The 12,728-nt window shown below is 38.2% G+C and overlaps 1 long non-coding RNA gene across 1 annotated transcript; it reads left to right on the top strand.

The window, feature by feature from the left end:
• The first annotated feature begins 11,527 nt into the window (after positions 1-11,527).
• Positions 11,528-12,249, top strand: LOC113017699 (uncharacterized). Its single transcript, XR_003271550.1, has 3 exons — positions 11,528-11,583; positions 11,667-11,743; positions 11,881-12,249. It is a non-coding gene; the product is annotated as an uncharacterized LOC113017699 (long non-coding RNA).
• The last annotated feature ends 479 nt before the right edge of the window (positions 12,250-12,728 follow it).

Raw genomic sequence — 12,728 nt, forward strand, 5'->3', positions numbered from 1 at the left:
TAAATGCAGGCGTTTTGGCGGGTACACCGGCTTCTGCGAGTGTGACGCTTATTTTGAGCGATGAAAAATAATAAAATATAATATTATTTGTATATTTTAATATCACAATAATCTTCCAATTTAGAGCTACAAGTTAAAAAAGAACTAAACACAAATAAAACACACTTCAGCTAAATACTTCTAATTTATTATTCCCAAACCACCCGGAGTCGCACTATAAGGACTAAAGAGATGCATGCGGCTCCGGAGCTGCAGGTTGCCGACCAGAGGCAGAGCCAGACATTTGAAACATCTGGGGCTTAGTCCTAAAGGGTAGTATGCATGTGGGATTTTTTTTTTCCTTTGGGGGGGGGGGGGTTTAGAAATGACTGAAAGATTAATTAGCTCCGTTTTGAGTTTTGTTCAAAAAAGAATGACTTCATATAGGGAAAAATATATATCACATGTGCAGGACACCTTAAACTAGTTTTTTAATTAAGCAGCGAGGCAGAACAAAGTCGGGCCTGTATCGAGACACGAGGACTAAACCCCAATTCAACCAGACCCAGAACTGATCCAGAATTAAAACAGGACTACAACAGTAACCAAGACAGAACCAGAATCAGAACTAGATGATAGTAGCACTAAAAATCATCATAGACCTGCACTACACTTATTTTTTTAATTCTACCAAAGTACAATATTTAGATTGAGAAAAGTTTATATAATTATTTAGCCTTGTTGTGCAAACAAGCCTGCATAACTTAATAAATATAGAATTTGAAAAATAGCAAACCTAAAAAGAAACACTAGGTACGAGATACATGAGGACCTGTGATACGCTGATACTTTTGGTAAAACAACCATTTGACTAACATGTGTGTCTCACCTGCTCTTGTTCATCTGTTCTGTCCTCATTCTCCATCTCCCTCTCTGTTCCTCTCCCTCTTTGTGCTGACAATCATCAAATATACAGTTGAAACCACATATTTATGTACTCTTCAGATAAAAACACAAACACTTTTATAATTGTAACATCAAATCAGACTAAATGTTTATTTTTTAGATAAATATAAAAACATATTTGTTAACTTTAAGAGTAAAGAGAGAAACTGTCTGTATTTCTTAATTGTAAATGGCACCAAATTGTATTCAAACTGAGCCACACTTATGGAGCTCCACAGTTCTTTTCCTGGTGTTTTGGTTGACATCTCCTGATGTTCCCATGTCACAGAAACAGGCTCTGTGTTTTGCCTTATATGCATCCACAGGTGTGCCACCAGTTTACTCACATGGACTCTACTAACCTATCAGAAGCTTCTTCAGCTCAGAATCGAATCGTCTGCAGTTTCTTATTAATTAACAATAAACTTAGTGTACATGTGCTCCTAAATTTGATCAAAGTGATAAAAAATAGAAGCTCTGTCTCTCTTTATTCTGACATTTAACTAATTCAAAAGATATTTCAATATTTATCTAAAACAAAAGTTTACTCTAAATTGATGTTGTACAGTAAAAATGTTTTATGTTTTCTCCCTAAAGTGTAAATATCTGGTTACAAATGTGAATATCCTGCTGTGTACTGAAATCCCTCTTGTTTTGCATAGAAATATACTGAACAACATACAAAACATAATATATAAAATAACATTTACCTGAGTTTTTTCTTTGAAAGAAGCCTCTAATGTCCATTCTTATATTTCAGTACATAACTGAAACCGATTTAGTCGGGGAGGGTAAGAACTGAAAATATGAAATAAACACACGTAAGATAAGACTCTAAAAAATAGCATTTGTTCGGCTTTTCATTTTGCCATTTGTTGATTCACTCGAAGAGCAAGTAACGTAATATTGGTCAAGTGATCAGTTTGATATCAATCTTTCGTGATGCACCGTCATATTTACATTATTTGTACGGTACGAATGATTTTCTTTGGTACCTGGTCAAACTTAAGCTCTCCTTAGTATGGCTGGCTCCGTTTCTCCAACAGCGCACTCACAGGCAGCAGCTGCCCCGCCCCCTCGCTCAGTCGCTTAGTGCCTGAGCTCAGATCATACCAATATCAGGGGGGATTCACGCACAGTCGTAAATTCCCACAGTGTGCACTACGTGCTTCGAATATTGTGTGTACTTTTTGTTTTATACAGTTGTCAGCCAGGCATCTAACTATGAAAAAATTACACTCCAAAAGACCCCGGGCTTCTGACAAAACTACCCGGGCTTAAGCCCAGTAAGCCACCCCCACGCTCCGCCCCTGTTGCCGACACCTGCCTTAGAATATAAAGTGCCTTGAGATTGCTGTTGCTGTGAAAGACTACAATGTAAAACAATTGGGTTGAATTTTCTCACCATAGAATTTGGTCATTGGTTGTATCAGGGCCACATGTTCCACGGTGCAGCTGTAGACGTCTCCCTGCTTTGGGATGAACTCCAGCCTGGACGTCTGTTTGAAGGAACCATCCTTGTTGGGGAAGGGAACGCTGGTGCTCGTTCCTTCTGTCACCTTCTGCTCGTTCTTGTTCCAGGTGATGTTGACAGGAGCAGGATAGAAACCAGTCACATGACAGATCAGAGTGTTTTGGACTCCGAGCTCCACATCTGCTACATGTGTAGATGATCAGGCATGAAGGAGCATCTGTGCATTACACATACAGGTTACTATCAACACCACTCAACAGGCTGCACTGAATACTGTCAGTGTCTTAATGTTAAGTTTCAGTTGTTTGCTGTGTCTATATATTTGTTGTGCTTGTTAGAGGTGGGGACTAATAAAACAAGAGAAGCACTATAAGCAGCCTATACCTCACTCTGTGTTTGTTTCCCGTTGATAGCCCCTTATCCCGTGTGTTACGTTCTGCTTTGCCTGAATTCTGTTCAGCTGTGTTCCCCAGCAATGTTCCCTCTAAGCTGCGCGCGTGCGCAATTGCGCACTGCTGGCACGGTCTCTGCGCACAGAAAATCTGCGTTGCGCACAAAAAAAATCTAACCTGAATTGAAATTAAAATTAAAACTTTAACAATTTCGTTTTGCCGTGTTAGTCAGTAAGAACGATGCCACCTTATCCCATAGTCCAGCCAATGATGCGATTCACATTCGCACATACGCAGCTAATCCAGGTTGTTGACAGGCTATGACAGCGTCATTATGCGCCGACACCGGTGTTTTAGCAAAGCGGCTGATGTGGCGTGAAGCCACGTTAATGACAACGTGTACAACCATTGGAGTGTACAACCAGGTAAAATACATATTTAGGCAGAATTTTGCAAATATCTATTTTTCATTTATTAGCAGCATAGAGCAATTGTGTGACACACTACTAAATTAAAAAACAAAAAATTTAATTTAGTTTAATTTTAATTTAGCAAAAAAATTAAAAACAGTGGCGGTCCTAGTCTGTTTGGCGCCCTGGGCGAACACTCCCTCTGGCGCAACCCCCCACCCCCCCACACACACACAGACAAAACATATTAAGGATCGTACATTAACATAAAGCTGTTGTACACACACACACATATGAAGAGAGAGAGAGTATGCATAGTATGCAAACAGCTACCAAACAGCCATCATAATTCGTCACACAATGAGAACAGGACGAATCAACAACTGACAATGACTCATTGATATTAAAATCTGTAACATAATGTGTTGTTTGCAGTTTAGTCTGTTACTGTTGCTATTTTTACCATTTCTTCTTGGAGCAACTGTAACCCACATAATTTCCTTAGGGATTAATAAAGTATTCTGATTCTGATTGGTTCAGGATGACCTGCCATTATCCAATCACACATCTGCTTACCTGCATCTTTTGCTTGTTTCTCTTACTCTTCTTTTCTCTTTTTTCTAAACTGAGCACCTGATGGCTTTGAACTTTTCTTGTCCATCTTGGTTTTAATTTTGCACTCCAGTAGGAACACCCATCCCCCAACCCGAGGATCACCACAACATAACCTAACAGACCTACACCTTAGTTCACAGATTCACTTTGTCTAGGGTGCATTTCTGGGATTTCACACAACCCAGGATTCAGATCGTGAATCCATGATGGGCTTGGATTTACATCATTATAAATGAAATGTGCTCTACTTGGAAGCAGCCGGCCCCGCCCCTTTCGACGGGTTGTGTGAGACTTTAAATCATCAAACTGTAAATTTTAAATTGTTATTGATCCTTTACCCCGAGTCCTAAACTGTATATTTATTTTCTTACTCTTCTTATATTTATTGTTTGTTTACTTGCACCGCTGTAACTGCAGCCTCGTCGTCTCGTCTCTCTATATGCTGGACTGTCTGTAGCGGAGATGACAATAAAGTTTACTTTGACTTCAGCAGCGCGCAGGCGCACCGAGGGCTCTCGGTCACTTTATAGAATTTAGAAAAAACATCGGTGCAGATTATAAGTCTGTATCAGGATGTCTGGTGTTTTCGTGTTTGTTGTTTTGTTTTTATTTTGTTTTGCGAGTTGGTTATTAGACGCTGCTCCAGCCAGCCAGAGACTCCCCGCCGCCCCGCCCTCTCCTCCCTGTGCCGCAAGCAGCAGGCGCACCTCGCAAACGGAGGGCGCCCTTACTCCCAGCATATGGGCGATAGAAAACCGATCGGTGCCTATGCCATTCCCAATATGCGCTGGCTGAAGCCGGGGCAGCATGGGTACGAGCATTTTTTTTTTGCCGATGCCCGTGATGCCGCCCCCCACCATGATGCCGCCCCGGGCAACCGCCCTTGTCGCCCGTATCTAAAGCCGCTACTGACTAAAAATCTAAAAAGCATACAGTACTTGGTTGAGACGTAAGCGGAGGTGTAAGTGCCTGGCTTAAAACAGGACATATTAGCTGCATTTAACCTTCAGTTACTCTTTATATAGTTGGTAGCAGTCAGACCATGTTTCTGTTTAGCTGAAAAACATTACACCAGGTAACCTGCAGTGTTGAAAACTTGTTTTCTTACGATGTTTGCTGCCCTACAATCCGTCCTGCTCTGTAGTAAAATCAGCGACATTTGACCATCCTGTTGCTCCCATTGAAATGTATACAGCCTATTTAAAATCTAAAACTTAGAATTGTCCGTAGCTGCTGTTGTTACCATTCAGGTAAAAGTGTAAAATCAAGAATAATGTTTAATCAGTGTTTCAATGTTTATGTCCTTTATTAGATGTTCATGCGGTTTGTTATTTGCCTTTTGGTGTAAAGTACACTGAGAGAGGACTTTTTGTTAGTGATCTTAATAGAATTTTTTCATATTAATGTAATTGTTCATCTAATAGAATACAATCTATTTGTGTGATTGTGTATGGTAGAGAGGAAAGAGGGAACGTGAGGAGAAAGTACGAGGTCAGGAAGAACCAGGTAAGCAAACAGGGAGCAGTGACAGGCAGAAACTGTTAAACTGACAAAGAGGAAAAACCTGATTTTACTCACAGTCTGGAAGTTGTGTCCTCCCTATATTAAAGCTGCTAAACAGAATCTGCTAAACAAACTGGGTTGAAACATTTTTGACCCTCTTTAACAACATTCCAACATAACATGATCATTGATCGGGAGATTCAAATTAATGATATATTTTTATGTGGTTCAGCCACAGCTCTACTGAAACCTCAGCCAGTAATAGGTCGGCCAACGTTTGGACCGTCCAGTTGTCTGTATGTCTGCCGCAGTACGTGCATCACATTTGCTCACTATCAGAAAGAGTCAAACAGCCCTGGTGGAGTGAGGAGCTGTAAAGAGAAGCAGACGCTCTGTTTCTAAAAATGTTTAAGCTTGTTTCAAAGATTCTGTACTGCAGCTTTAAATGTTTTCCAAAAGCACACAGACACTTATCAGTGTTTCTCACACTTTTTACAGTGTGGACCACCTGAGAAAATGCTCTCTCAAGGACCACTATGAAAGCATGAAAGTCATAAATCTTACAACACAAAATTATTATTATTAAATTAGTAAAATTAGCATCTGCAATAAAGATTTTTTCATGCATGGTATACATTCTACCACAGGCAAAGTTGCCTCCATTTTTATATATATATATTTTAATTTTGTAATAATTTATTTGTAATAATTCTGCTTTGGGAGTGTTTTTTTATGCATCTGTATTATATTATACAAACACATTAAAAGTGAATCTCTGTCCAAAAAATGCACTCAGTTTACTTTTTACTCACTATGAGCATCATTCATTATTCTCCCCAGTAATTTAGGTTAGGATGTGTTTTTTTATTCCAATCCATTCTTCTTGTGCAGCATTTAAATAACCTTTATCAGATTTGATGGTTTTGTTACAGACTTTTCAAAAAAGTGTTTTTCTTTTCTTTCACAAATGTGGGATTAAATTGTGTACAAAACAGTGATGTCATGTTTTGTGACGAGGACCCAGGCACAGAGAGACTTGATGAATTTAAGAATCTAATATTAATAAAGAAATTTGCAGACTTGCACGGAGATGGTAAAATTATGATGACTGATAACGAAGACAGCAGACGACGAGGACAGGGAGGAACAGGGGTTTAAATGCACCAAAGTGACAGTCAGAGAGAACTCGGGACAACTGGAGACATTTAAGGATGCCTGGACTGACAGAGACAGGGAAGAAGTCTCATTGTGATGAGTAAAGTTTATCTTGCCTGGCTGGGCAGCTCTCCTGGTGCTCAGCACCCCCAAAGACTGCGGTCAAGTGAGCCCTCACTTAGGAAGTCACAGTCAAGCTAGCCGCTCCGCCAGCCGCACCGAAAATGTGGTTGCACTACTCTTACGTATATTACGGTATGGGTGAAGACTGGCTTAGAAACGCAGTGTTTTGTGTCCTGAAACTATTTTACTTCACAATCCACTCCCAGTTTTGGTTTATCTCCACTTTCCCCCCTGTGATCCACAGCCCAAATTACTGTATGATTCAGAGAAAATTAACAATAAAATTTACCGAATTTACTCAACTGTACTTTTAATGTCCTCATTTTTGAGCTCAGATTACAGGAAAACTATAAGAGGTGACGCAGATATTTCACTGGATTATGACTCTGGGTGACCCCCACTCTGCACCCTGTGATCCACAGCCAAAATTACTGTACGGTTTTTGAGAAAATTCATAGTAAAATCTTCCCATTTTGCTTTACTGTACTCTACATATTGACATCTTTGAGCTCAGATTACAGGAAAACTGTAAGAGGTGACGCAGATATTTCACTGGATTATGACTCTAGGCCATCTCCACTCTGTACCCTGTCATCCACAGCCAAAATTACTGTACGGATTTTGAGAAAATTGATATTAAACTTTGCACAATTTACTGTACTATACTCTATATATTCTCATCTTTGAGCTCAGATTACAGGAAAACTGTAAGAGGTGACACAGATATTTCACTGGATTATGACTCTGGGTGACCCCCACTCTGCACCCTGTGATCCACAGCCAAAATTACTGTACGGTTCTTGAGAAAATTCATAGCAAAATCTTCCCATAATGCTTTACTGTACTCCACATATTACATCTTTGAGCTCCGATTACAGGAAAACTGTAAGAGGTGACGCAGATATGTTCACCTGGAATTCTGGACTCTAGGGTCCACTCTCCACTCCTGCACCCTGTGATCCACAGCCAAAATTACTGTAGGATTTGAAAATTCTAGTAAATCTCCCATTTGCTCAACTGTAATCTACATATGACATCTTTGAGCTAGATAAGAAAACTATAAAGGTGACGCAGATATTTCATGGATATGATCTGGGCGACCCCACTCTGCACCTGTATCCACAGCAAATTCGTACAATATTGCCAAACTGCTCAATTTACTGCCATCTATATGATTCTCATTTGTCTCAGATTACAGGAAAATAATATCATATGAAACTATGTGGAATCCCTGGGTGACCCCCACTCTGCACCCTGTGATCCACAGACAAAATACAGATGTTTAAAGGCATAATGCAAAGCATGTTTGTTTCTTATTGCTTACAAATGTGTTTGCCTTTAACATAATTTACATTTCATTTATACATTTTCACAGACGAAACAATAAAAGAGGTTTCCTGAACTGTTCTTCATGGCCCAAATTTTGAATCCTTTTGAGGGTGATGCATTATCCAAGAAAGTGGGAAATTTGTTCATTGATCTCTGACCCTCGCTGACTATGACGCCTCCTAATTCTGCTTCCAGCCTTGCTGATAAATTTGTTCTTCCTTTTGGCATCCCTGTCACTTATACTGTCACCAGTTGTACACAGCATCTCTGTTTGTCCACCAGTCTAATCTGTAATTCAGGTGAACCCAGAATTACATGTATCTTTGTAATGTTTCAAAAAATATACACTATATGTTGATGGGCATTGTCACACTTTTCTTTCCTTTATAAGTAAGAATCTCTATGGTTTTAATGACAATTCATATACAGATTGTGGAGGACATTTAATTCAACACTCTAAAAAGTTCCTCATCCGCAGACTATAGTACAATTTCAGCCCACCGTTAATAAACCCATCCAATGCAGGGCTATCAGAGAAATTATGCAAATGTTATGTTTTTATGTACTGGTAATCTATTTATCATTTATCATGATTCCTGCTCTGATGATTACTTTCTTCTACTTCTGTAATTTTAATAGTTAAAGGATGTTGAACATTAAGCTCCAAACAGGATGAATGAGGAAGACCACAGAGGAGAATCATGGCTGTAGCAAAAGAATACATGCAGTTGTTTTTTTTTCATGGTGGAGGAGCAACTTCTGATACCATCTTAAAGAAAAAACACATCAAATTGAAGAGTAAAAATAATGACAACAATATGTCTACATTTTTTTTATTAATTCCTTAAAGTAAATGCAGTCTTGTCATGTTCAGAGTTGCCCACTCATATTTAACTAATTCAAATACAATTACTGCATATCAATGCTTATGTTCTAATAAAAGGCATTGTTTAATACTTCTTCCATGACAACCCAAATAAATCAATGAGAGGGAAACGGGAAGATTAGTCATCAGGCAAGGTTTACTGTTCATTTACCATGCCCTGATAACAGTAAGCTTAACAAAAGAAAAATGTTGGGGACGAGCACTGGGCGGCTGAGCCAGATCAAAGACATTACTAAAACAAAAAGACGCCAACAGCTTCCCTAAAGTGGAAATAAAATAATATGCAAAACAAAAGGCCTGTGTACGTGCTTGACACATAAGGTCAGTCACAGGACACAAAAGTGTCATCACCTGCCTAACCCAGTGTTTTTAACACTTAAAGCTCAGTTGAATGTGTTTGGGGTACCCCGATCTTATCTGTCCAGCCTCACACCCAAACACTCTATTCACACACACAGACACCTGCTAACAAAAGTTCAAAGACAGTCTGAAGCCAACCTGCTGGCCTGGGAGCTGGTTTTTTGAAATTATCCCAGGCAAGCGATTGGTCTACTGTTCCCCAGATCAGCCAATAGAGACGTGCCAATTACCTTTGTATTGAGTGTATTGAGTATTGAATGAGGCTTGACACCTGAAAGACAAGAGTAAGAGAAAACAAAGAGCTGGGTACCAGGGCATGTAACAGATGTTGTTCCATGCTCATTTTTGATTGTCTCAGTAAATATGTTAACTGCAAAAACATTGAAAATCTAATTCAACTCACTTGTTTAATAGAAAATAATATTTTCCTTCTTGTTCGTTAATTTTCACGTCACTCTAAGTAATAGTAGTCTTAGAAGTATAAAAACAACTTTCAATTCTCATAATTTATATGAAAGTCTTTAATCACATCTTTTACAATATATTTTAAGCAATATGCTTTTGCCTTTTTCTCTGACACTCATTGTCTTTAACATTAATATTATGAATTACCTATACAATATCTTGCCTTTTGATTACAGTTTTCATAGTTTTTTTTTCATACTGTAACTCGTAGAAATATTTCTGCCAATACTATTTTGATTATATTTTATACATGAAATAACAAGGTCGTACATTGCCTTAACATTTTTTAGTTTTTGCTTCATTATTAGAATTAAATTAGTATTATTTGTTAATTCAATGCAAACTGATGTGTGGGACAAGAGTCACATGACATAGAGCCAACCCACTTTTGATCTTTCGGTATTTATTGAGGTGTTGCGTCGCACGGACAGATAACGTAGCTTTCATTGCGACAGGAAACGTTTATATGTGGTTACGCTGTCATTACATATAATTATTATTAGTACACTGAACTTTTCATCGAGGCCTACGTGGACTAAAATTTTTGGTTTACCCACCAACAATAAAATGGAAAGGTGAGTAATTAACACTACAAATGGGACTATTAACAAGAAACGAGAACATTCTAGCCATTTAATGCCAGTTATTTTCCTCAGTCTAATTACAGAAAATTGTTTTAGATTGTTTGCGCTTTGTGTATAGTCTTCGTCCAGAAATGTGTCTAAAATCATAATTTTTAGAATTTGAAAACCTCAATAATATTGATATACTAACCAATAGAGAGCATATATAGAAATATAGCATATACCGAAGATTAGATTTTGTACTCTTAGGCGTACATTTAAAAGTAACACCCTCCAGTTAAGCTTAGTGAAAACTGCTCAGTCCTTTGACTTTTGATGTTGTATCTTTTCCAAAATATATATATTCATTGAGAAAAAGAAGTGATAACACATTCAGATAATTGAAAAATACGTAACATTTTGTAGTACGAAGAAATACTTTAAAACAAAATCAATGTTTGGTTGCATTACTTGTAAAAAAAAAACACAAACATAATAAGTAACACTGTTCACCATGATAAATAACTCATCTTACAAAAATGTTTTTGTCACGTAAGGTCATAAATTCTCTTTTAAGCAACGATTTGCACTGGGTATTACCAGAATTTAATCTTTCATTGGCTTGACACAATGACTCTTTCAAGTCATGGTGATTGTGATAATGATTGTAAAGTCCGTTCAGAGCAACGGTCTTTGTACTATATGTGTCTTTTTCTGTGTGACTTTTATCTTTCATTATTATATAAATGTGATGTATGTTATGTTCACAAAGTGAATACTTCAAAATGAGGAGGACATGCTACAACAAAACAGACTGGGTGAATGTGAGACTTCGAGGAGGAGTACTGACACATCCATTTCAACGGGATGGTTCTAGCTGCGGAGTAATGGTCATCATGGTATGGTACAACATTAACGCAATAATATTTTTCTGTGAAATTAGATAAGAAGATGGGGTGGGGGAAGTTAAAATAATCTTAAAAGGTTAAATTGTGTAAACAGGAAGTGTAACATTTGCAGATGTTTTCAATTAATTGTTTTTGTTGTTTTTTTATTTATTTCAGATGGCCAAAGAAGTAATGGAAGCCATCCATCCATCCATCCATCCATCCGCTTCCGCTTATCCTTTTTCAGGGTCGCGGGGGGCACTGGAGCCTATCCCAGCTGTCATGGGGCGAGAGGCGGGGTACACCCCGGACAGGTCGCCAGTCTGTCGCAGGGCTAACACACAGAGACAGACAACCATTCGCATTCACATTCACTCGCACATTCACACCAGTAATGGAAGCATTCCCAAATAAACCAGAAATGACATTTTTGACGACCAAAAAAGAGATGGCCCAGGCACGAAGGACATTTGCACAGACAATACTTGAGGCCTCCGGTGTGTAATATCTTCTTCAAATGGACATATTTATTTGTGTCAAACTGATGAACACTAACATATATATATATATTATGTTTTAGTATTTGACAGTGACAACAACTGTGCCATGTGTGCAACGGTGAAACCACCTAATCCAGGACCCTCCATCATTGACTGGGTATAGTATTTTTAAAAATTGTTTTATGTTATCTTCCAAAAAATATTTGACTCTGTGTCTTTAATGATTGTAATTGATTAAAACATAGAATTATTTATGTAATGTGTTTATGAAAGTTCATATGTTTTTGTTTACAGATCCAGTGTGATAATTGCAACCGCTGGTTCCATTCTGAATGCCTGGACATGACAAATGAACAGCTCAGCAGTGCTCAGAAGACAGAGTGGAAGTGTGTGCTTTGTGTAACCTAATTCCACATGCGGTGAAAGCTACTTGAATAATCTGCTTATAGTTGTTATTGGTGTTTTGAGGAACACATGTGTAAAACACAATGTGTATAACATTCTTGCTTTGTGCACGTACTTCAAGTATTTCCTTTTTGATTTTTTGGGTTGATTTGTGTGATGACAGATAATGAATAACAATATATCTAAACTGTGTAGTAGTAATATGAGAAATCAGTAATCTGAGAAATGTAATTTCTCACCCTGACCGGTTGAGGCAGATGGCCGCCCCTCCCTGAGCCTGGTTCTGCCGGAGGTTTCTTCCTGTTAAAAGGGAGTTTTTCCTTCCCACTGTTGCTCATAGGGGGTCATATGATTGTTGGGTTTTTCTCTGTATGTATTATTGTAAGGTTTAACTTATTATGTAAGTGCCTTAAGTTGACTATTGTTGTGATTAAGCACTGAATAAATAATGTCTAAAACTGAAGTTGCTACTTGAGGTGGTGTGTGAATGACATTTTGAAAAATTTAAATTGTGTGTGGAAAGACATTTCTTGTAGTTAAGCAAATACTTCAATGAACTCATTTTGTTTGGTAATGGAATAGGATTTAATTTTATCAGAAATCCGTACAGTAATTTTTGCTGTGGATCACAGGGTGCAGAGTGGCGACAGCCTAGAGTCAGAATCCAGTGAGATATCTGCGTCACCTCTTACAGTTTTCCTGTAATCTGAGCTCAAAGATGTCAATATGTAGAGTAC

The sequence above is a fragment of the Astatotilapia calliptera genome, unplaced genomic scaffold (genome assembly GCF_900246225.1).
Source record: "Astatotilapia calliptera unplaced genomic scaffold, fAstCal1.2 U_scaffold_19, whole genome shotgun sequence".
In the NCBI taxonomy this organism is placed as follows: Eukaryota; Metazoa; Chordata; class Actinopteri; order Cichliformes; family Cichlidae; genus Astatotilapia; species Astatotilapia calliptera.